The 22,150-nt window shown below is 37.1% G+C and overlaps 1 pseudogene; it reads right to left on the reverse strand.

Annotated features, from left to right (window-relative positions):
• Positions 1-2,374: 2,374 nt before the first annotated feature.
• The window catches only part of LOC103258276, a 117,800-nt pseudogene continuing 98,024 nt past the window's right edge, over positions 2,375-22,150 (reverse strand).

Here is a 22,150-nt window from a genome sequence, read left to right on the forward strand (position 1 = left end):
GCCAAGGAGCTCAGCCCTCAAGCCCTGAATTCCTCCTCCCCTGTTTTCCCTGTCTCCCTAACACATCCATTCTTACCTGACTTTATTGAGATAGAACAGAAATCACATGCTATTAACTTCTTCAGCATTCTTCTGCTCCACCTCGTGCTTTCTCTGCATTCTTATCCACCTTCAAATTTTTCTTCCCTTCCACCTCAGAAAAAGAGTTTCCTTCTCATTAAGGGAGCGAAGGCTTGTCCCTCTTATATATGGTCTTGTTACTTCCTTTTAAGGCTTTTCTAAATTCATCAGCAAGTTCCTCATTCCAGAACAATCAGTCTCTTCCTTGGTTGTATCATTCCTTTCATCCTGTTTAGGTAAATCTCTCTAGCATTCAATTTTCAGTAATCCTGTCTACCCATTCACTTCCCAACTCCTTGTTACCCAAAACCCTGACCACACGGCTACAAACACTTTCCTGGAAGTTACCTCTAAACCTCTTAATCAGGAAACACAGCTTTTCTGCTTCTTTATTGTTCTTGACTCATTCTCGAAACTTTTCCTTTGGCTTACAACACTCTGCCCTTTCCTGATTTTCCTTCTCCTATTTGGACCACCTATTCATAGTCTAATTTTTATACATCTTTCTAAATACAGATATTCCCTAAGTATTTGCCTTCTCCTTTTTATCTATATCTTAAGATTTTATTTAACACCTCACTTTTGCTTTTGCCTTGACAGAGATTTCTAAATGTGTGGCTTTCACCCTGGTCTCTTTTGTGAGTTTTGCTTCCATATTTCCAGCCACCTAGCGGACACCTCCACCTGAATATCTCCCTGGTATATCAATGCAATGCTCTGAGTCCAAAGCTGAACCAAGCCTTCCACTCTTTGAGAAGCCTTACTGATGCCTCAACCAAACCCTAGATAATCAGCCTTGAAACCTCTGAGTTTTCTCTGGCATCTTTCACTCCCTTACTACAACATGTCAGTTGTGCTATCTCAATTTTCGTTGTGCTCATTCCCTTATTTTTGTTCTCATCATTACTATCCAAACCCATATTCTATTTATTGCTAACCCAGGATAAGGAAAATTCACCTATGTGGTCTCTCCTGCCTCCAGAGTCTCTTCTCTCTGCTCTCACCAATTAATGCACTTCAGTCTGACCAATATTCCAGAAACAAAATTGTCATACTAACACTGGACTAATCAAAGAGACTTCCTTTTTTCCATACGATAAAATTCAAGCTCCTTAGTTTGCTACCCAAAATCTTTTAAAGTTTGGGTCCACCTTATCTTTCAAGACTAGTGCCACCTCTTTAGATATATTCTATTCTACAACCAAATAGAATTATTTGTCATTAGTGTTCTAGGCTTCCTGTCTTCTAGTCTTTTGCTCTTGTGGACCCTCATGTTTTGCTCATATTTCTGCATGTCCAAATCATAACTATTTTTCAAAAACAATCTCAAATGTTGCTCCTTTAGTTAAACCTTCCCGATCACCTAGCTAGTATTAATGTCTCTCTTTTGTGAACATTCATAAGATTGTAATTATAGTATATACTACATTTTATAACATAGTAAATTTATTTGAGTGCATGTCTTACCAGAATCATGTTTGAATTGCCCACCGTTTTTAAAAATAAAAAGTATCTAAAAAAATTTTAGTCATTTATAATATTGTATTAAATAAATGCACTTAATTTAATTTAATTTTTGTTGTTGACACTGGTTTATTTTTATTTTATTTGCCATTATAAATGATGCAATGATTGTTCACAATAGCAAGATCATGGAACCAACCATGCTGTCCATCAAAAAAAGACTGGATTAAAAAAATGTGGTACATATACACAATGGAATATTACACAGCCATAAAAAAAAGAAGAAAATCATGAATTTTGCAGCAACCTGGATGGAATTAGAGTTTATAATACTGAGTGATCTCTCACAGAAACAAAGATCTGAGTATCACATGTTCTCACTCATAAGTGGACCTTGAACAACTACCATAATTCGATAAGAAAAGGATTGGCAGTGGTGGGAAACTATGGGGCGCGGAGGGGGGGGGCAGGGAGGTGGGATTAATGGTAGTCAATATCTGTCTGGGGAAAGGGGGGCACACCTCATCAACAAGGGTATCTGCACAATGCATATTTGTATACCTAACCCTTAACTGTACCCCACAATTTTAAAATACAAAATATATACTAAAATAAAAATAAAATTTAAAAACGATGCAATGAAAATCCTAGTGCATATCATTGTCTTTCTCGAACTAATTTTTAGAGTAGAAAAAGGTTGTGAGCAATTTTATTTCTTTATTTCTTTATTTGACCTCTGAACTTTTTATTGGCTTCCTGCTTCCCTGAAGGGTAACCTGCTCCCACCGCCTCAACACCTCACAACTTTGGTGTGAATGGTTTCAGACACCAATTTGCCATCCACTATCCTGTGGGTGGTGGTCTTTTAGATGGTCTGGATGGAGCTGCTGCTGTCCAGGCCATCACTAAGACTGATCCTCTCTGTGTTCCAGCAGGCGGTGGTAGGTGGCGATCTCAGCCTCCAGCTTGACCCTGAGGTTCAGCAGGGACTCGTACTCCTGGGCCTGGCACTGTGCCAGCTCAGACTCCAGGTGCAGCAGGGTGCCGTTGAGCTGCTCCACCTGCATGGTGTAGCAGGCCTCCACCTCCCGCAGGCTGTTCTCCAAACTGGCCTTCAGGTTTCTCATGGAGTCCAAGTCAATCTCCAAGGACTGCACTGTACGTTTCAGCTCCGTGAGCGTCATCTCAGCAGATCCAATCTCGGCGGACTGCGTGTGACCACTCTGGTGCTCTCCTTGATCTGCTGGGACAATTCCTCTCAGTTCTTCTGAGACAGCTCATCATACTGGGCCCGATGTCTGCCATGATCTTGCTGAGGTCCTGAGATTTGGGGGCATCTACCTCCACGCTCAATCCAGAACTGGCAATCTGGGCTTGTAGCCCCTTTACTTCCTCCTCATGGTTCTTCTTCATGAAGAGCAGCTTCTCTTTGAGAGCTTCGATCTCTGTCTTCAGCTGCAGCTGGGTGACATTGGTGTCATCAATGACCTTGAGGAGCCGACTGTTGTCGCTCTCCATGGACTAGTGCATGACCAGTTCTGTTTCATACTTGACTCTAAAGTCATCAGCATCAAGACAGGCGTTGTCAATCTGCAGAACGATGTGGGCATTGCCCACAGAAGTTGCAAAAATCTGAGCCCTCAGGCCAATGGTCTTGAAGTAATGTCCCCAGTCTCTGACCGGGGTCCCTTCTTCTCCAAGCGTTCCCGGATTTTGCTCTCTAGCCTCCGGTTCTTGGTCTCCAGGTTCCTCACTCTCTCCAGGTAGGAGGCAGGGTGGTCGTTCAGCTCTTGCATGGTTGCCTTCTCGCTCTGGATGCTGCCCAGACTCGCAGCCATCCCCGTGGCCAGGCCTCCGGACCTCCAGCCACCCCGGAAACTGGTGGAGCGGGACACAGAGATCCGGGAGCCCGAGCCACTGGCGCCTGCATAGATGCTGGCTGCGCTTCCGTGAGCCGGAGGCTGAGTGATTGGAAGGAGCCCAGGGACCGGTAGTTAGTGGAGTAGGAGGTGGAGTGAGTAGTGAAGCTCATGGCGGCAGTGGAGGAGAGCAAGACGGTAGAACTCATGTTCTCTATGAACAATTTTAAGGCTCCAACCTTTTGTCAACTTTAAGGCTTTCTTTGGAGAGATCTGGGGATGGCTAAGATATAGCTTCAATTAATAATTCCCTTTCAAAATTTTATAATAACACTATAAGAAAGGGATTTGCAGTAGTGGGACACTGCCAGGGAAGGGATGGGGGGGGGGAGCACATAACATCAATAAGGGTATTCAAAGTTTATCTGTACAATGACCACTTATGTACCTAACCCTGAATTGCACCCCACATCTTTAAAATAAAAATTGAAATAAATATAATAAAATAAGATTCCATTTTACTCCTCTCTTAGCATATCAATTATACTACTTTTTAAAACTGGTTTAGCGGCTACCCTAGAGTTTGCACTTCATGGGTAATGAAGGTATCTTATAACAAGATGGTACCAATTCCTCCCTCCTGTCTCTTTAACATTGCTGTCATACCCCAACTTTACATATACGATGACCACCTATGCACCCAACCCTGAACTGTACCCCACCTCTTCAAAACCAAAAACAACAACAAAAGCAACAACAACAAAAAGGTTGTTTTATTAAAACAAATTAAATTTACACATAGTCTTTAAAAACGTGTTTAAAAAGCTGTATCTCTTTGCTTCGGGTGCTTTGGGAGATGTTTTCATGGGTTTGTGGAGTATCAAGTAAGAAAGTCTGCTTGATACTGTGAAAAGAAACAGACTCTTTACTGAGTTGTGTTTTCATATCTGGCTCAGTCACTAGTTGCTGAAAGACCCTGGGCAAATTACTCAGCTTTGAGCCTAATTTTCTGCATTTGTCAATTGTTTATAATTATATCTAGTTTGTTGAAAGGGTTACATGAGATGAAGCTTATGTAGCCCATTACACAATGACTGGCAAATTGTGCATGCTCAATAGACAGATAGGGACATCATTGCTATTTTAAACTATTAAGGACTAGAATTATCCACAGTATTCACTACATACAGAAATAACAATTGGACTACTCATCTGTATTTAAATAACAAAAGGAAGAGATAGCATCTATTTTGCTTCCTTAGATATAGACTGCTCTTCTGTTACCTGATTTGTTATTGTTACTGTCTGTTTCTCTCTTCAAGACTGTGCTTTTCAGTAATAGCTGTCCCTTTCATCCCTATATTTAAATCCTTGTAGTTTTCTTGAATGCCTCATGTTTTAGATATAATTTGCGTATGGATTGCCCACAGTTTTAATCACAGTTTCTAATTACTTATATGATGAGTGCATTAGTGTAAAAGTACACTAATCAATGAGTAAATACATCAGCATCAAAGGGAATTTGTGAATAAAAAGATGGCAGGTAAGGTTAGGTGGACATAAATATATCCTAAAAGTTAGAGTTTGTATCCCTTATGCAACTTTTTAAAAAATAGCTTTATTGAGACATAACTAATACACAGTACATTTCACCCAGTTAACGTATATAATTCAGTGTTTTTTAGTACATTCACAGAGTTGTAGAGCCATCATGATCATCTAATTGTAGACCCTCCCCCCAAAAGTACTCATTAGTAGTCAATCTCTATTTTCTCCTCCCCTCCCTTTATCCCTAAACAACCACTAATCTGCTTTCTATCTTTATAAATTCATCTGTTCTAAACATTTTATATAAATAGACTCATACAATACGTGAATGGCTACTTTCACTTAGCATATCATTTTCAAAGTTCATCTATGTCGTGGCATGTATCACTACTTTATTCCTTTTTTGGGTGAATAATATTCTACTGTAGAGATATAACACATTTTATCTATTCATTCATCATTTGACAAATATTCAGATTGTTTCCCTTTGGGGACTATCATGAATAATGCTGCTATGAATATTCATGTACTAGTTTTTGTGTTAATGTATGTTCATCTTCATCTCTCCTGAGTATACACCTAGAAGTAGAATGTCTAGGTCGTATGGCAACTTTGTTTAACATTTTGAGAAACTACAAGACCATTTTCTGAAGCAGCTGTATCATCTTATAGTTCCACCAGCAGCATGTGGCGGTTCCAATTTCTCTGCATTCTCACCAGTACTTTTTTTCCACCTTTTGTGGTTTTGGTTTGTATTTCCCTAATGAATAATGTTAAGCATTGTTCCATGTGCCTATTGGCTACTTGTATACCTTCTTTGAAGAAATCTCCATACAAACCATTTACCCTTTTGAAATTGGGTTATTTGTCTTTTTATTATTAAGTTATGAGAGTGCTTTATATATTCTGGCTACAAGTCCATTATTAGATAATAATTTGAAAATATTATGCAGCTTACAGCTGAATCTGTGATAATTATCTTTTTTTTTGGTGAAGATGTCAAAGATAAAGTGAAAAGATTGCTGAAAAGGAAAAGAAACAAAATCAGTGAGGTATTTAAATGCAGAAATAGAAGAAAAGATTCAAGGATCTGAATGAGTAATAGAATGAAGAGAAGGAGGAAGTGGAGGAAGCATTCTTCCAAATGACCACAAACTATTTAATAATAATCCAAAACACTATTGTTGAAGAGTAATTTTTAGAGTGGTTATGTTTAGGAGAATAAAATTAAGTAGGTATAAATAGATTAAGTGAAAATATAAAATTATTGGATGGTAGTATAATCTCTTTCTTATATATATATTGTGACTCAAGGAATTCTGATTTACAATGGAAACCAAAATGACAGCTTTATAACTGAGATTTGAAGGTTGTATAATTCCTTACTAAAAAAAATAAAGGCTAACTTTGCTTAATATAAGTTTATTTTTGGCTGCTTACAATTGCATCCAACATCCTATAGTATTAAAAATAGTTAAGAATTTTCATATACGTCTTATGATTTAACACCATTTAGTAAGAGTTCAGATGAAAATCACTTTTGCTTAGTTTTAATTTCACTTCAGGTTTGGCATTGAATTCAATCTGAAGAACATTAGCCTCAAGTCGGAAAACTCTTAATTGCTTTTATAAAAACTGAGGCAGTTCTGACAGAATAAGCCCTCAACTCTTTGGCAACTGATAATTGAAAAACAGAAGTATTTTCCACATTGTGGTGTGGACTGTTTCCAAAGTTCTATTTTCAGACACTGGAGATAAGAGAAAATGGGGGAAGGGTGGTTAGGTGGTATGTTTTGCTTTTATTTATATTTGAAGTCAGACCAACTGATTCTCATACTTACATACCAACAATATTGGAGCTTTTAAAAAAATTGATAAGTAATAAGCTTCCTTACCACTGAGTTAGAATGACATGATAATGGCAAACATATTTTTGGTCTAGTAGACAGTGAAAATCAGTAAAAAAGGAAATACAGCATTTTAGGAGCAGATGGCAGTGCTTTCAAAACTTTTAAAGCTTTTTCTTTGTTTTTTTTCCAAACTCATGTAATATAAAATATAACCAACTAAAATTATTAAAATCAGATAGTATAATAATGGTGAGCACTATATAGCACCTAGCAGGTTGATTGGATAGATATATGGGGTGATACTAGTGGTAGATCTCATTATTTAAGACTGGATAAAGGGGTTTTCAAGATGATGACAACATTTAAATCATATCATCCTTACTAATCCTATTTTGGACACTCTATAATGTATCTCTACCTACTTATATCTGAAAGGTATCCATTGACATTTACATGTCATTTGGTTTTTAGAAACATTTTATTTTGAACTAATTTTAGACTTACATAAAAGTTACCAAAAAAGTACAGAGTGTTCTCATATACCCCTTACCCAGGCTTCCCTAATTAACATCTTAGAAAACCATAGCACAATGATCATAACTGGGAAATTAACATTGGTACAACACTATAAACTAAACTGCACACCTCATTAAAGTTTCATGAATTTTTCCACTAAAGTCCTTTTTCTGGTCTAGGATTCAAACAAGGATCCCACATATCATTAAATTGGTATATCTCCTAGTCTCTTCCGATCTGTGAATATTCCTCAGTCTTTCTTTGTCTTTCATGACACTGACACTTTTGAAGAGTACTGGTCAGCTCTGTAGTAAAATGTCAATTATTTTGTGTTTGTCTGATACTTTCTCATGATTAGATTGAGGTTAACATTTTTGGCAGGAATGTCACAGAAGTGATGTGTTCTCAATGTTTCATATCAAGAGGTTCATGATATTAATTCATCCCATTACTAGTGATGCTAAATTTGATCACTTGGTTTAGGTGCTGTCTATTGGGTTTCTCCACTACACAGTTGCCATTATTCCCTTTGTTCTTAACAAATATCTTGGAATCATGATTTTATTTTTTTGTTGTTTTTTATTATTATTTATTATGGAGATGTGGGGTACAATTCAGGGTTAGGTATATAAACATTGATCATGCAGGTATCCTTGTTGATGAGGTATGCCCCTCCCTCCCCTAGCAGTTTCCCTCAACTGCCAATCCCACCCCCCTCCCCTGACAGTTTTCCACTACTGCCAATCCCTTTCTTATAGCATTATAATTGTTCAATTTGAAGTGGATCATACTCAGTGATTTATCACAGGAACCATGATTTTAAAGAGTAAAGTAGGGAAAGATTGTTCATATGTTTTCAAATGATTGGGCAACCCAGAGGGTAAAAAGGCTAGTAACATGACTTTGAACACAGACAAATTTGTTTAGGAGAAATAAGTACTTCCTCTATAGAAAAATTTTCTTTATGCCTTCTTCCTGCTCCATTTCCTACTATCCTTCACAATTAATTGATTTACTACAGAAAAAAAGAGAAAACTTTTACATATTCAACTCTATTTGGAGAAATGGCAATCATCTGCTTTATTTTGGTTCTACTGCTATACATTTCAGATATGACATCAGACAGAAACTTAGAACTCCTTGGGGTTAGTGGTTTTAATGGTTTCTATTTCTTTTTCATCATTTTCTGAGTAGTCATGATCTCTTTTCCTAAATAAAGAAGACTTTATGAAAAGTAATCAATTTTTATTTTTAGGTCATAGATAAATCTTATCTTAATTAATTATAACAATGTTGGCCATACTGATGAAATATTAAAGTCCTCTTGCAATATAAATAGTGGAATTACATAATTCCTTTAAGTTCCATTGTCTATGTTTACTTCGAGTCACTGATGTCCTATTACTTAGCCTCTCCAACTAATCGATTTATTCCTTTTGTTGTTCATTCGTCTGTTCTTCATTCACTCATGCACTCACTCTATTGATTGAGTGCATATTATGTAAAAGGCATTGCACTAAATTATTTGGGAGTTACAGAGAAGGTAAGAGACTGTCTGCCCTCAGGGAGCGTACTATTCTGATAGTACAAAGTGTTATAATATGATCTCATAGCTATCGGAGATTTTCTGTTTCTCATATATTTACAGAACTCCAAAAGAGAAAAAGCTGTGGATTCCACTCTTCCTTCTATTCTCCAAATTCCTTTGAAACAAAAGCGCTAAGATATTCTTTCATGAAAACGAGTCTTTGAGATAAAAAAGAAATGTATAAGAAGATAAAATAGATTGCTAGAAGATCTCTGCCTTTGCTGTTGTCTCAATGTAGGTAGGCCCTCAGTAGACACAAATAATGTCCTATTAAATATTCAGAGACCCTGTCTGGGAAAACTCAGTATTGCTCACAAAGTCTCTAAGTGTCACACAAAAGCCAGCTTGGAAAAGACACTGGATGACTCCTTTGATAGTGAAGTACCCAGAGAGGGTCTGGAACTGAAGGGATATGGTATGAGAGCACAAAGCCAGTGGAACTGAGCCAGACAGATAGGTACATGGATCAAAAACCAATTATTTGTCCACGGGTGTGTGTTACCTGCTAGAACATGAGCTCCTTGAAGAAGAGAGTATGTCATCAGCAGCACTGTAGTCCTAGCACTTGACATGAGGCCAGGCCTGCAGAGAGGACTCAAGAAAAGTTTGTCCTATAAACAGGCAGCTTTAAATCTCTGTGAACCTTGGAGGACTCTTACATATGCACACTGTGAACTCAGTATTTATCCTCATTATTTGCAATTGAGTCATATGCTTTCTGAAGTCTCAGTCTATGTATGGATGTGAGTGGGTTGCTCAGGGCTTTCCAGAACAATGCATTTTTTCTCCTAGGACACAAACAAGTAAAGTATAACTCAGCCTTCATGCCACATAACTTGATCCCTTTGGACCAAGGACAGACATTTCTGACTCATTAGATTAAATTAGAGACATAACCTGTTAGGCACACCAGTATCATCCTGTGTGTTCTCTTTTATAGAATTCGTTATTTCTTTTATAATTCTTTCCCTAATGTCTGTATTTCCTGAGAGAATGTGAGCTTCCTGAGAACCCAGATCTACAGTGTTTTATTTATAGACATCCCTGGCACATGCCACCTAGCTCAAAAGAGACAGTAAATAAATAACCACTGCATAAATGAAGGAACAAAAGGCACAAAACACAGAAGATGAGATGTATAACCAGAAAGATGTAATTAAAGGATTATGGGGAAATAGAGAAGGTAGAGGCTATATTCAGTCCAGGAGGTGCATTTAAACCGAATCCAGAAGGATGAGAAAGATTTAGAGCTCTGGAGATGGGAGTGTGGAAAAGTAATGGTGGCAGCAGGACAAGGAATGACTTTCAGATGGAAGGAGCAGTGGCAGCTAAGGCACATGATAGGGATGGGAGGCAACTGGCTACGTGGACAGGAAAGTAGGGGATATGAAAGTGAGCAGGCAGAAACAGAATCAGAAAGGAAATGTTATCAATGGATGTAAGAGTGAAGGAGTCATGACCCAAATACTACAAATATAATCATTAAAATATGTAATTATCATCAGCATAGCTCAAGTATTGGATGATTCTCTCATATTACTTGTTATTATTTATTGTCATATTTGGAAAGCCTCAGTGTGTGGTTCCATTTAGAAATGTACAACAGTTTTTGTTAAAGAGGAGTGAAACTGAGACATGATATGTTTTATTATACCATAAAGCCAATTTCAATAATGATCAGAACTTTAGTATGGTGGAAAACATGGTTAATGGTGAAGACAATGTTGTTATATTTGTTTGGAATAACTCTCTGATTAGACCTCATAAGATCATCTGTTTGCACTGAAGCCTCAGAGGTTAAAAAAAAGTTGAGATGCTTTCTACCCCATCTTTGTGAGTAGAATTTCAAATATGCATGGGAGTCATCTTCTCCTTAGACTCTCCAAAGAAAAGATATTATTTGACAAATCTGAACAAATAGTAATTAAAAAAATATGTATGTAACCTAAACACCTCTTTCTACACTTTACATTTCTTTCCTTCACTCTTTTGGGAAGATGGAGGGCTGTCATTTCACAACTGTCAAAGTGTTACTTTCCATGTACATGTTGCCCTTGTACCTGTTACCCAACATCCCATCAAATAACCTTCCAGTTTTAAACAGCCTCTTAATTTAAGAGACTCCAAGAGAGAATCAATATGACTTTCTGTTTTCATCACTACTTGCTTCTTCTAAAAATGTGCAGAGAAGTATAAACTTTGTATAAATTCCCATCACAGCATGTGGCGTTTAATACCCACCCACCACCCCACCCGAAAAGGTGAATAGCCATACAAGGAAATGGAATGAGCCACTCCGCAGCACTCTATGAGCAGTTTAAAGTGACAGCTTTGCAGAACATATGTGAGCTCAGAATAAAGACCCCTGGTAAATTCATGCAATATGTTTTGTACACTAATAAAATTCATCATGGTCTCTTGAAATGCAACAATTATTCATGCTCTCCTTATTTAACTTTTTTTTGCAGAGGGTAGAGCAAATAGAAATAGTTCTACATAGCAGCATGTTGAGATAATGGCAAGTGGGATGTGATTTTTCTCAGGTGTGTAGTTCAGAGGGAGATAGCAGCCTGAATATGAAGGTCGGCAGCAGTATTGCTTTTTCCTGTCAAAGCACTGGAATTAAGTGAAATGGATTTGAAATAGAAGAACATATTGTACTGTACTTCTTATGGAAGAAAACATATCCCTATAACACTTTGTACAAGCTAACATTAGACATGGTAATTAAATTCAGTGGTTGTTCCAAGATTAATAGATGCTTTACTTCAAGTACTTTGCTAGCAGAACAAAATCAGATGGAAGCAAAATGAGAGAAAAAAAATGAATCTCATCATTTTCATTTTGTTGAGCATTTTGGAAAGCTTTTTTTTTTTTTTTTTTGCAGCTAACCCTTCATAGAGACTCAATACACAGTTTCACGAGGTGGTCCCCTTTCCTTCTGATGTATACAGTATCCTTTGGCCACCAGCTAAGTTCCATCTAGATCTTTGACAGGTTGTATCACCAGGCACATTAGTTTTCAACATCATTTAAATCTGAATTCAAAACTCTCAGCTCATATCAATAAAGGTGATATTCAATAGATTATGTTGACTAGGGACTGACTTCCTTTTCAAATAAAATACTGTGTTTAGGTCAAATTAACTTATGTTTTTGCTTACTTATGAAGAAGCACCAAAATTGAACACTAAGTTTTATTCATTTTCATGAGCTTGCTTTTCTTTTTTTTTCTAGTGAAGATATTCTATACGACTCATAGTGGGAGAAACATTATGTATCTTGATGGGATGTACTGAGAAGGGCACACCATTACTTTTGTGGTATTCCTGCCAAAAAATATAATCTAAATATAATTGTTAGAAAACATTAGACAAACCCAAATGGAGGGTCATTCAATAATTCTTTAAAAATACTAGTGTCACAAACACAGGCTGTAGGACTTTTTCAGATTAAAGGACGCTAAAGCAACATGACAACTAAATGTACTATGTGGCCCTGGACAAGATCCTGGATGTTTAAAGAATTGCTATAAAGGACATTATTAAATTGGCAAAATTGAAATATGGATTATAAATTAAATAACAGTATTGTATTAAGGTTAAATTTCCTGGTTTTCATATTGTGGCTGTGTAAGAGAATAACTCCGTTCTTACAAAATACTCATTGATGCATCCAGGGGTAAAGGGAATAATCTCTTCAACTTACTTTAAATGATTGAGTAAAAAAAAAAAATTGCTATGTCTACTTACAGAAAGAATAATAAAATAAATGAGGAAGAACAATAACAACTGATGAATCTAGATAAAAAGCACATGACAATGCTTTATACTATTTATGCAGCTAATATAAGGTTAAAATTATTACCAAACAAAAAGTTTAAAAATATTTTTATAAAGATATATTTATACTTGGCATTAAGGTTCATATATCTCAAATGTTCTGCCTGGTTTTCATCTTGTATGCACTAAAATTATTAGCAATGACATAGCAATTTCAAAGAATTGTAAAAAATTTAAATGATGCAAAATTCACCTTAAATCTGTAGATTTAAAGTAGGATTCACTGATGTTAACTTTAGATATATGGTTTACATGTGAATTTCACACAGAGATCAACTTTTCATACTTATTCAGTGGATATTGCAAATATTCTTTACCATTGTTGTGTGAATATTTTTTATTGTTTCTTCAGCTTAATTCAATGTGCCCCATTTTGGAGTACATAAAAATGGAAATATTTCATCTGAACATTATGTTTTTAAAGGATGTTTAGATTGGTTTTTGCATGATATCATTTGAGACAATTGCTATTCTAAAGGACATTTGTGGGGTATGATCCTAATGTTTGGGGAACACTCTTGACATTTAGTGGGAGGGGGTTGATATACAGTGTGTGAGACAAAACTGAGCTATGGAAAATGACCTTACTTTCTGCGTTACTTTCAAATGTCCCACTGTATATCCATGATGGTAGGAACCTATTAATAATTATGAAGTGTAGAACATAATTCATTTTTAATTTTAAAAAGTTTTTGCACAATTTTAACAATCACTGTATTTTCCAGAAATGTAAATGTTACTACCATATACAATGAACTATTTTGTTTGGAATTTCACTATGAATTGTTTGTCTATCTGGAAAATCATGCCACTAATAGTAATGTCACTCACATTCGTGTGGTCAGCATAACACTCTTGAATTTGTCTGTGTATGTTCCTGTCTCTATTATGGCAATCCCAAGAGTATGTATGAGTATATATGACTATAACTATTTGGACTTTATTTCAAAATGCCAAAAATTTTAAAAGTTTCAACAATATTCAGTTGAATATTACCTTATTTCTTTTTTTGTAGTTGAAAATTACCTGGTTTCTGCTCTTGACTTTTTAAAGTATTATTACTAATATAGACTATATATAGCTTTAGGTTCACAGCAAAATTGAGCAGAAAGCACAAAGAGTTCCCATATATCTCCTCTCCCACAGTCTTTTCCCTGTTCAACACCCTCACCAGAGTGGGACATTTGTTTCGTTAATGAATCTACATTGATGCATTGTAATCACCCAAAGTCCATAGTTTATGCTGGGGCTCATGATGTTGTCCACATGACTGGACAACTGTATAATGACATGTATCTACCATTACAATAACATACAGAGGAGTTTCACTGCCCTAAAAATCTCCTGTGTTCTGCCTATTCATCCTTTCTGCCTCCACCCCCTGGCAACCACTGGGTTTTTATTTTTTTCTGTCTCCATGGTTTTACCTTTTCCAGAATGTCATATACTGTAGTTAGTATCAGAACCTTAATATTTTCAGTATGTAGCCTTTTCCAATAGGCTTCTTTCAATTAGTAATATGCATTTAAAGTTTTTTCTTTTAGAAATTTATTTTTCTATTTCTTAGTTTCTTTTTTTAAAAGTTATTTTGAATTCAAATTTATTTACTATAAGTAGGAATAAGTAAGCATCTGACTCTAGTGTGGGTCATGTCCAAACATTTACATTTAAAATGTATTTTATATTGTGAATTACTTTCCTTTTATAACACAATTTGAACCCCTTAACCTATTGGAATAAAGAGAGATAAATAAATAAATAAGTTAAATTAAAGGAGCTACAAAAAAATAACCTGTGAAGATTGATTATATAAGCCATGAATTATGTTTCAGTATAGCAAAGGAGACAATATAAAATATTCCTTTAAAAAACAGGGAATTGGCCGGACTTGGTGGTTCAGCCTGTAATTCCAGCACTTTGGGAGGTCAAGGCAAGGGGATGCCTGAGCCCGCGGGTTCAAGACCAGCCCAGGCAACTTGCCAAGACCTCGTCTCTACAATTAAAAAAAAAAAAAAAAAAGCTGGGCATAGTAGCGCGTGCCTGTTGTTCCAGCTACTTGGAAGGCTGAGGTGGAAGGATCGCTGGAGCCCAGGAGGTCAACGCTGGGGTGGCCGTGAGCATGCCACTGCACTCTAGCCTGGGCAATGGAGTGAGACTCCAACTCAAAAAAACAAGCAAACAAAAAAACGGGGTGGAGGGTAGGTGTTCCTTAAGAAATTCAAAATAAAGTTATTGTATGATCCAAGAATTCTATTTTTGAGTATATACCCAAAGAACTGAAAGCTGTATCTTGAAGAGATATTTGTACAAGGGGGACCCCCCTCCTCAAAACCAGGAATTATTTACTAAAAATTGTGTATTTCTTCTTACATATTTAAACTTCAGTCACCTTTGAAGTTCTCTCCGTTCGATGCAGTACACCTATCAAGACACTTTTTTCGCAGTTCAAAACAGTTTGTGAGCTCATCAATTTTAGTACTTTTGCCGCGTTTTGTTTCAACTCTTCCACATCGGCAAAAATGTTTCCCTTTGAGGACTTTTTTCATAGAGGAAACAAAGAAAAGTCGCTGGGGGCAAGATCAAGATCAGGTTAATAGGGAAGGTGGGGTATGGGAGTCATGCCATTTTTGGTCAAAAGCTGCTGAACACTCAGCTCAGTGTGGGCAGGTGAGCTCTTAAATCATCTCTCATGAAATAGGTAAATGCATTGAAAGAATCTACAAAAGAAAATTAATTGAAGTGAAACATAGCCTCTTACAACAACGCTAGCTGGTACACTGATGCTGACGGGTTACTAGTTACTACTTACCTAGCGGGGGAAGCCTGTACTACAAGGGGCCTGCCTTTCAAAAAATAATTCATGTTTTCTGGGGATCCCCTCTCATACATCCATGCTCATAGCAGCATTATTCACAACAGTCAAAAGGTGGAGGCAACCCAAACGTCCATCCATGGATGAATAGATAAACAAAATGTGGTATCAACATACAATGGAATATTATTCAGCCTTTAAAAAGAAGGGCATTCTGACACATGCTACAACATGGATGAACCTTGAGCTCATTATGCTAAGTAATATAAGTCAGAAATAAAAGGATAAACACTGTATGATTCCACTTAAATGTATGTGGTACCTAGAATAGTCAAAATCATAGAGACAGAAAATAGAATGGGTGTTTCCAGGGACTGGTAGGTAGGAGAAATGGGGAGCTGTTGTTTAATAGTTTCAGTTTTGCAAGATGAAAAGAGTTCTGGAGATTGGTTACACTACAATGTGAGTATTTAAAACTACAGAATTGTATACTTAAAATTGGTTAAGATGAGGAATTTTGTATTATGTATAGTTTACCACAACTTTAAAGAAAACAATATGGAGGACATTGGGTGTGGTAGAGTTGAGATCCACTGTTTTGCATGCTTGAGGGAGAGACATGGTCTATGGTCTGCCTGACTTTCCTTCCCTCTTTTTAGCAGGCTATACATCTTCAAGTACTGAAACAAGAAACAGCGAGAAGAAAAAGTTATCTCTTCATATGACCATCAATGGAAAGTCGGTTGATCCCATTGCTCAATTTTTTACTGAGCAATCATCATGCTGTTGAAAGACTCAGTATGGACAACTGATGATCCCAACAACCCATGATGAAGGAATCATCTCCAAGCAACTCCAATGTGAGATTCAGCACATGTCCTAGGTGATTATTAGCTGAAGCCTCCCTCTACATCCATATCCACTTCCCTTTGAGCTCCTTTGTTTCAAGTGATCAGTATCCTAGCAATTCTGCATCCTTGGCTCTAGGACCTGTTGGTTAGGAGGGATCTATCTTTTTATAACCCACAGAAAGTTTCACTGAAAGTTTTCAACGAGGAGCTTGAGTGGGCAGACATTTTTTTGTGAGATATTTTCTCTTATGCCTTCCATCTCCCTCCATTACTTTCAGAGGCAGAGTAATATGCACAATGATGAAGACAATCTCTCCTCTTTATAGACTTGCCCAAGTATTAACTGGTTTTCTCAACACTGGGGGGAATAACTAATAGAGTGATCTCCCCTTTTCTCCCTTTTGGAAGATGAAGTGGAGGGATAATCACTTTTAGGAATACAGGAGGAACACCGAAATATAGGAACACTGACACAGGAACAGTACTCAAAGTTTGTATCTTTGTGTCCATTTGTGGATGGACCCTAGGCATGCCCCCAAAGAAGCCAGCTCTTCTCTCTCTCAGTACCTCCTCTTTATGGAAAATGCCAGGGGACATGGAATCTTTTAGCCAAGAGATGTCTTTAAATCCAAACTGAGATAATTTATCTGTATTCTAAACAAGGCTTGATCTCAGCTATAATCTCTAGAGACAGGAAAAGGTCTCAAACAGTCCTTCGTTCTACTCTGTCACACAAACCTTATCAACAGTGCTTTTCTTACAGACAACCACCTGCACTCGCCTAGATACACTCTTTTATCCGACTTGTGCTTGAATCTCCCTCCACACCAAAGTCCCACACATATCTTAGCTTTCACAGCTTTCTGTTCTCTTTGTTTTGACCAGTCACTAGTCTATTCTCATTTTTGATTTTTTGTTTTGTTTTGTTTTGCTTTGCATTAGATTATTCATTCATTTACTGACACAAATACGTTACACAGCTTCTGTCTGCTAAGCCTTCCCGTTTCTGATAACTCTACTGCTTGCATCAATCCCTGTGATCTCAGGAGAGAAACTTTCTATTCCAACTCTGACCCTAATATATCTCTCTAATTAAGTTAATGCCACTCCTGGAACATCCTTCTCTACTTCCCACCCCCCAAATCTGACTTCTTTGCTAGGGAAAAGGCCTGCTTAGGGCCTTTGAGTTTTCCCATCTGAAGGGCTACTCTTGCTCTTCAGGACCCTCAGCCACCTCCTGATGTCTTTCTATGACTGGATCTATAACTCCAAATCATGAGAAATCACTCCTTATACATCAAATAACTATTGCCGCATAACAAACTACTCCAAAATTCACTGGCTTAAATCACCAAGCATCATTTATTATACCACATGCATCTGTGTGTTGGCTGAGGCTTTGTTCAAAGCTAGGCAGATTGGAGCGCCTTAGCTGAGGCACCTGTGCACCACATGTATCTCATTCTCTCCCTGGGAGTAGCAGGTTAGGTTAGGCATGTCCTTTTTTGTGGAAAAGGCATAAGTACAAAAATGAGTGAACTCAATTGTGTGAACACTTTCCCAGTTTCTATGGCACATTTGCCACATTCCCTTTGCCAAATTGTGTCAAACAGCTAAGCCTAGGAGTGGGAAATCATCCCCTCCCAAGTTGAAAAGGACTGCAAAAAAGATCAAGAAGTTGATAATTTGGGCCATTGATATGATATTTGCACTTCTCATCCTTCTCATCAGTGCTGTAGTCTTAAGACTGCAGCTACATATTTGTTCAAGCCATACCTCAGTTTGCCATGTCTTTGGAACATTATGAAAGATGTCTTTCTTTGGGTGACCTTTCACTTAATTTGTATTTATTCTGCTCAAATTCAGTTTTCTCTCCTCCCAGTCAAATTCAAATTTTTGTTTTATATAGTGAAATGTCAAGATCCAGTACAGGCATATTTTAATCATAGTTGTTTTGTACAAGAAAGCAGCTTAAGAAAATATTATTATTAGAGAGCAAGGAGTGGATATCTCGATTTGAATTTTAAAAATTAGTTCATGTGATATTTGATTAGTAGATGGCCTTCTGACCAAGTCTATGTCTTTGAGTCAGCCTGGAGAATATGAACATGCCCAGGGCATGTGGGGAAATTTACAAGTTTGAATGATGGGATTTAAGTGGCCACATGGCTCCTCATGCATTCTTTTATTGGGTGGTAATGAAAGAACTGGTAATTCTGGGGTGGTATAAGATGTTGTCATTAATGTGAAGTATTACCTCTTGCAGACTGATTTTAAAAAGTTAACAGAGCATCTCTATGGTAAGTTGGCATGAGATGCTTTTGTATGGCCATGGTCTACTCAAGGTAGTATGCCACTGAATTGGCAGCTCAAAACCCTGAATTCTAGACCCTTGTGAGCCACCACTTTAGCTATGTATACTTGAATGAGTCTCTTAACCTCTCTGAGTCTTAGCTTTCTCATTGCAAAATATAGGCTGGTACTAGATATTTTTAAGGCTTTACCAAGCTCTAAGATGCTATGATCAAAGAAGAATTTTGTATATATATATAAAACAATTGAAATTTTTTCCCATTGATTCTAAGTATATTATAGTTGCTAAAAGGAAAGGTGGGAATTTTCCAATGACCTGGATAAAAACCATGGCATTATCCTCCTATTTACTAATTATATATGATGAAAAGATAAACAGTATTATAGATATATTACACTCTTAGTTCTGTTGTGTGTTGAAGCTTGGAGAGAACATATGGTTTGCTTAATACAAACTCATATTAACTACTAGAAAAACAGCTCAAAATGTATGCCTTACTGATAATGGGTTAGCATTATAATGTTTCTATGTAGAGAATCCTTTTTACTATTTAACAAATGCATGCTTTAAATGATATAATGAAGGCCTTGCTAATGAATGGTGACTGGGGTGTCTTTCACCACCTCAAGAACTGATTTTTAAGCAATCAATGATAGCTTATTTTTCAAGTCCCCAGTACTGTTAGTTTAGTTACAAAGAGAAAGGAATTGCAAATATATTGTAATTGATTCACTGGCAAGTTTACAGCCTTTATAAGTGATTTATTTAGTTTTATATGGCTCCCTGTGAATCTCAGCAGCTAGAGTTATCCACTTACTGTTTCCCAGTGCATTAAGTTGGTGGTATGATGATCTGTGTTCAGATGTAGGTTATGTCTTCTATCTACTTCTAACTACCATTAGTGAGTTAGAAGTTTTTAGACTATAATTACTGCCACTTGAGCTCTTGGAATCCACACATTCATTCAGTAGTTCAATAGAGCTCCATTACCAGAAGCCAAGTATTTGGAACACCTGGGTGAAAACAGTCATTATGAAAAAATAAGTTTTCCTATATTATTCTATAAGTAAATGAGATAATATCAGAGTACTTTGTGAATTGTAAAATGTATCAAAAGCAAGTCACAGTTCTTTTCTAATCTATTTTTTGTTGTTCAGAATGGTAAAGATAACAAAATCTTTATTTGCCCATAAATGAATATTAGCCTCTTTAGTTTTCACCACCAGTCTGATGTCCCTAAGTGCCATCTTTAATTAAAACACCGACATTGTGATATTTGCTTTTTGGGTCACAATGACCCTCTTCTTTGTATTTAGTCACTTTGTATGTGTGCATCTCTATAAACAAAGTAAAAGCCTCACAAAGCAAAATTGCCACTCTTCCCTGATTGAAGCTCTTTTTTTTGGGGGGGGGGCTTTTTAATTAAAATCTTATTCAAATCCATTGAGTTTTAAGTCCATTTTTTCTTGTCTCTTGAATTTTAAATGACCAAGATACATCTGTAGGGACGCTCTTTGAATTTAGTCTTTTTATAAGTATCCAAAGCTGGTATAACCCCCATAGTCTTGCATTCAAACCTAGAAAATAGTCTAATGTTTTGTTATTTGTTAAAACAAATTTCTATGTTAAAATCTTTCCATTTTTATTTATCTAAGCTGCTGCTCTAAAATAACATCTGAGATTTTATTTTTATTATTTATTTACTTATTTATTTATTTTTTGAGTTGGAGTCTCACTCTGTTGCCCAGACTGGAGTGCAGTGGCCGCTCCTGGTCACCACAGCCTCGACCTGCTGGGCTCCGGCGATCCCTCCACCTCAGCCTTCCAAGTAGTTAGAACTACAGGCGTGTGCTACCATGCCTGGCTAATTTTTGATTTATTGTAGAGATGAGGACTCACCAAGTTGCCCAGGCGGGTCTCGAAGCCGCAGGCTCAGGCAATCCACTCACTTCAGCCTCCCAAAGAGCGGGATTACAGGCTGAGCCACCGAGCCCGGCTTGAGTTTTTATTTTTAAAGAGACATTGTATTGAAGAAACATGCTATGGTGCCCAGTCATTTCCATGTTTTCAATCAAGCACATTTATGTTTTTAAAAACCCCACATCTACATCTGACAACCTCAATGGTTCTATTACAACACAAGCAAAATTGGTTTCCTAATTTATCTGATTACCTTAGACCAGAGTTTACTTTTAGGACAGATAATACGTTGCCATAGAGGGCTGTTCTGTGCATTGTAAGGTTAATCGCATCCCCGACCTTGACCCACTAGACATACAGCACTTCCCAAAGTTGTGACAATCAAAAGTATCTTTGAGTGTTCCTGGGGGAAACTGAGAATCATTGGCTTAGATATATCAATCAGGTGGTTCTTCAGCTCAGTTTATATATATATATATTTTTTTTTTTTTGAGTTGGAGTCTCACTCGGTCGCCCAGACTGGAGTGCAGTGGCCGCTCCCGGCCACCGCAACCTCGACCTGCTGGGCTCCACGATCCTTCGGCCTCAGCCTTCTGAGTAGCCGGAATTACAGGCGCGCGCTACCACGCCCGGCTAATTTTTTGATTTATTGTAGAGATGAGGTCTCGCTGCCCAGGCGGGTCTCGAACCCGCGGGCTCAGGCAATCCACTCACCTCAGCCTCCCAAAGGCGCGGGATTACAGGCTGAGCCACCGTGCCCGGCTAGTTTTTATATTTTTTTAAGATGAAAGCTTTGATTTGTTCAAGTTCACCTGCAATGTGTTATCAATCTCTGATACTAAGACTACAGGAACCATGCTACACCTGAAACAAACTGTTCATCTGTGGTAGAGACCACCCGTTACACTGATTTACTGTGTGCTATTTATGCTATTAAGTACTACTTACACATTGTCTCATTTAGTAATTCTTTGTTTTACATATGAAGAAACGGAGGCAACAAACACAATTTTCAGTTTATCCAGATTGCAGATAAAGCAAATATTCTAGGCCTTTAAAACCCTTAAATTGTTTTTACATTCTTTTCTATGCTCCCTTTGTGATCTTGAGCAACTTGTGAAACTTCCAAGTGCCTTAATTTTGTCAATAGTGTCTGTCATCATCATCATCATCATTATTTTATTATTATTACCTATATAAACTATAGCTTGAGAAAAATTCACTTTTTGGCTTAGAACTCTACCTGAGATCCCCTTTAAAATAACTAAAATAACTTTGGATTTCCATGTAGCTTGTTGACCTGCTATTTGATAATACTAGAGTTGTGACTTTTGTTTCCCTCCTCTTTGAGGCTTCAGACATACTGGACACATACACATTCAACAAATCCTTGCCAAGTGACTGCACAGACAAAGTGATTATCTATGAAAGTTCAAGATGTTTTTTCCCCAAAGAGATTAATGATC

The sequence above is a fragment of the Carlito syrichta genome, unplaced genomic scaffold (assembly GCF_000164805.1).
Source record: "Carlito syrichta isolate Samal-C Ts95f unplaced genomic scaffold, Tarsius_syrichta-2.0.1 Scaffold302047, whole genome shotgun sequence".
NCBI classification, from domain to species: Eukaryota; Metazoa; Chordata; class Mammalia; order Primates; family Tarsiidae; genus Carlito; species Carlito syrichta.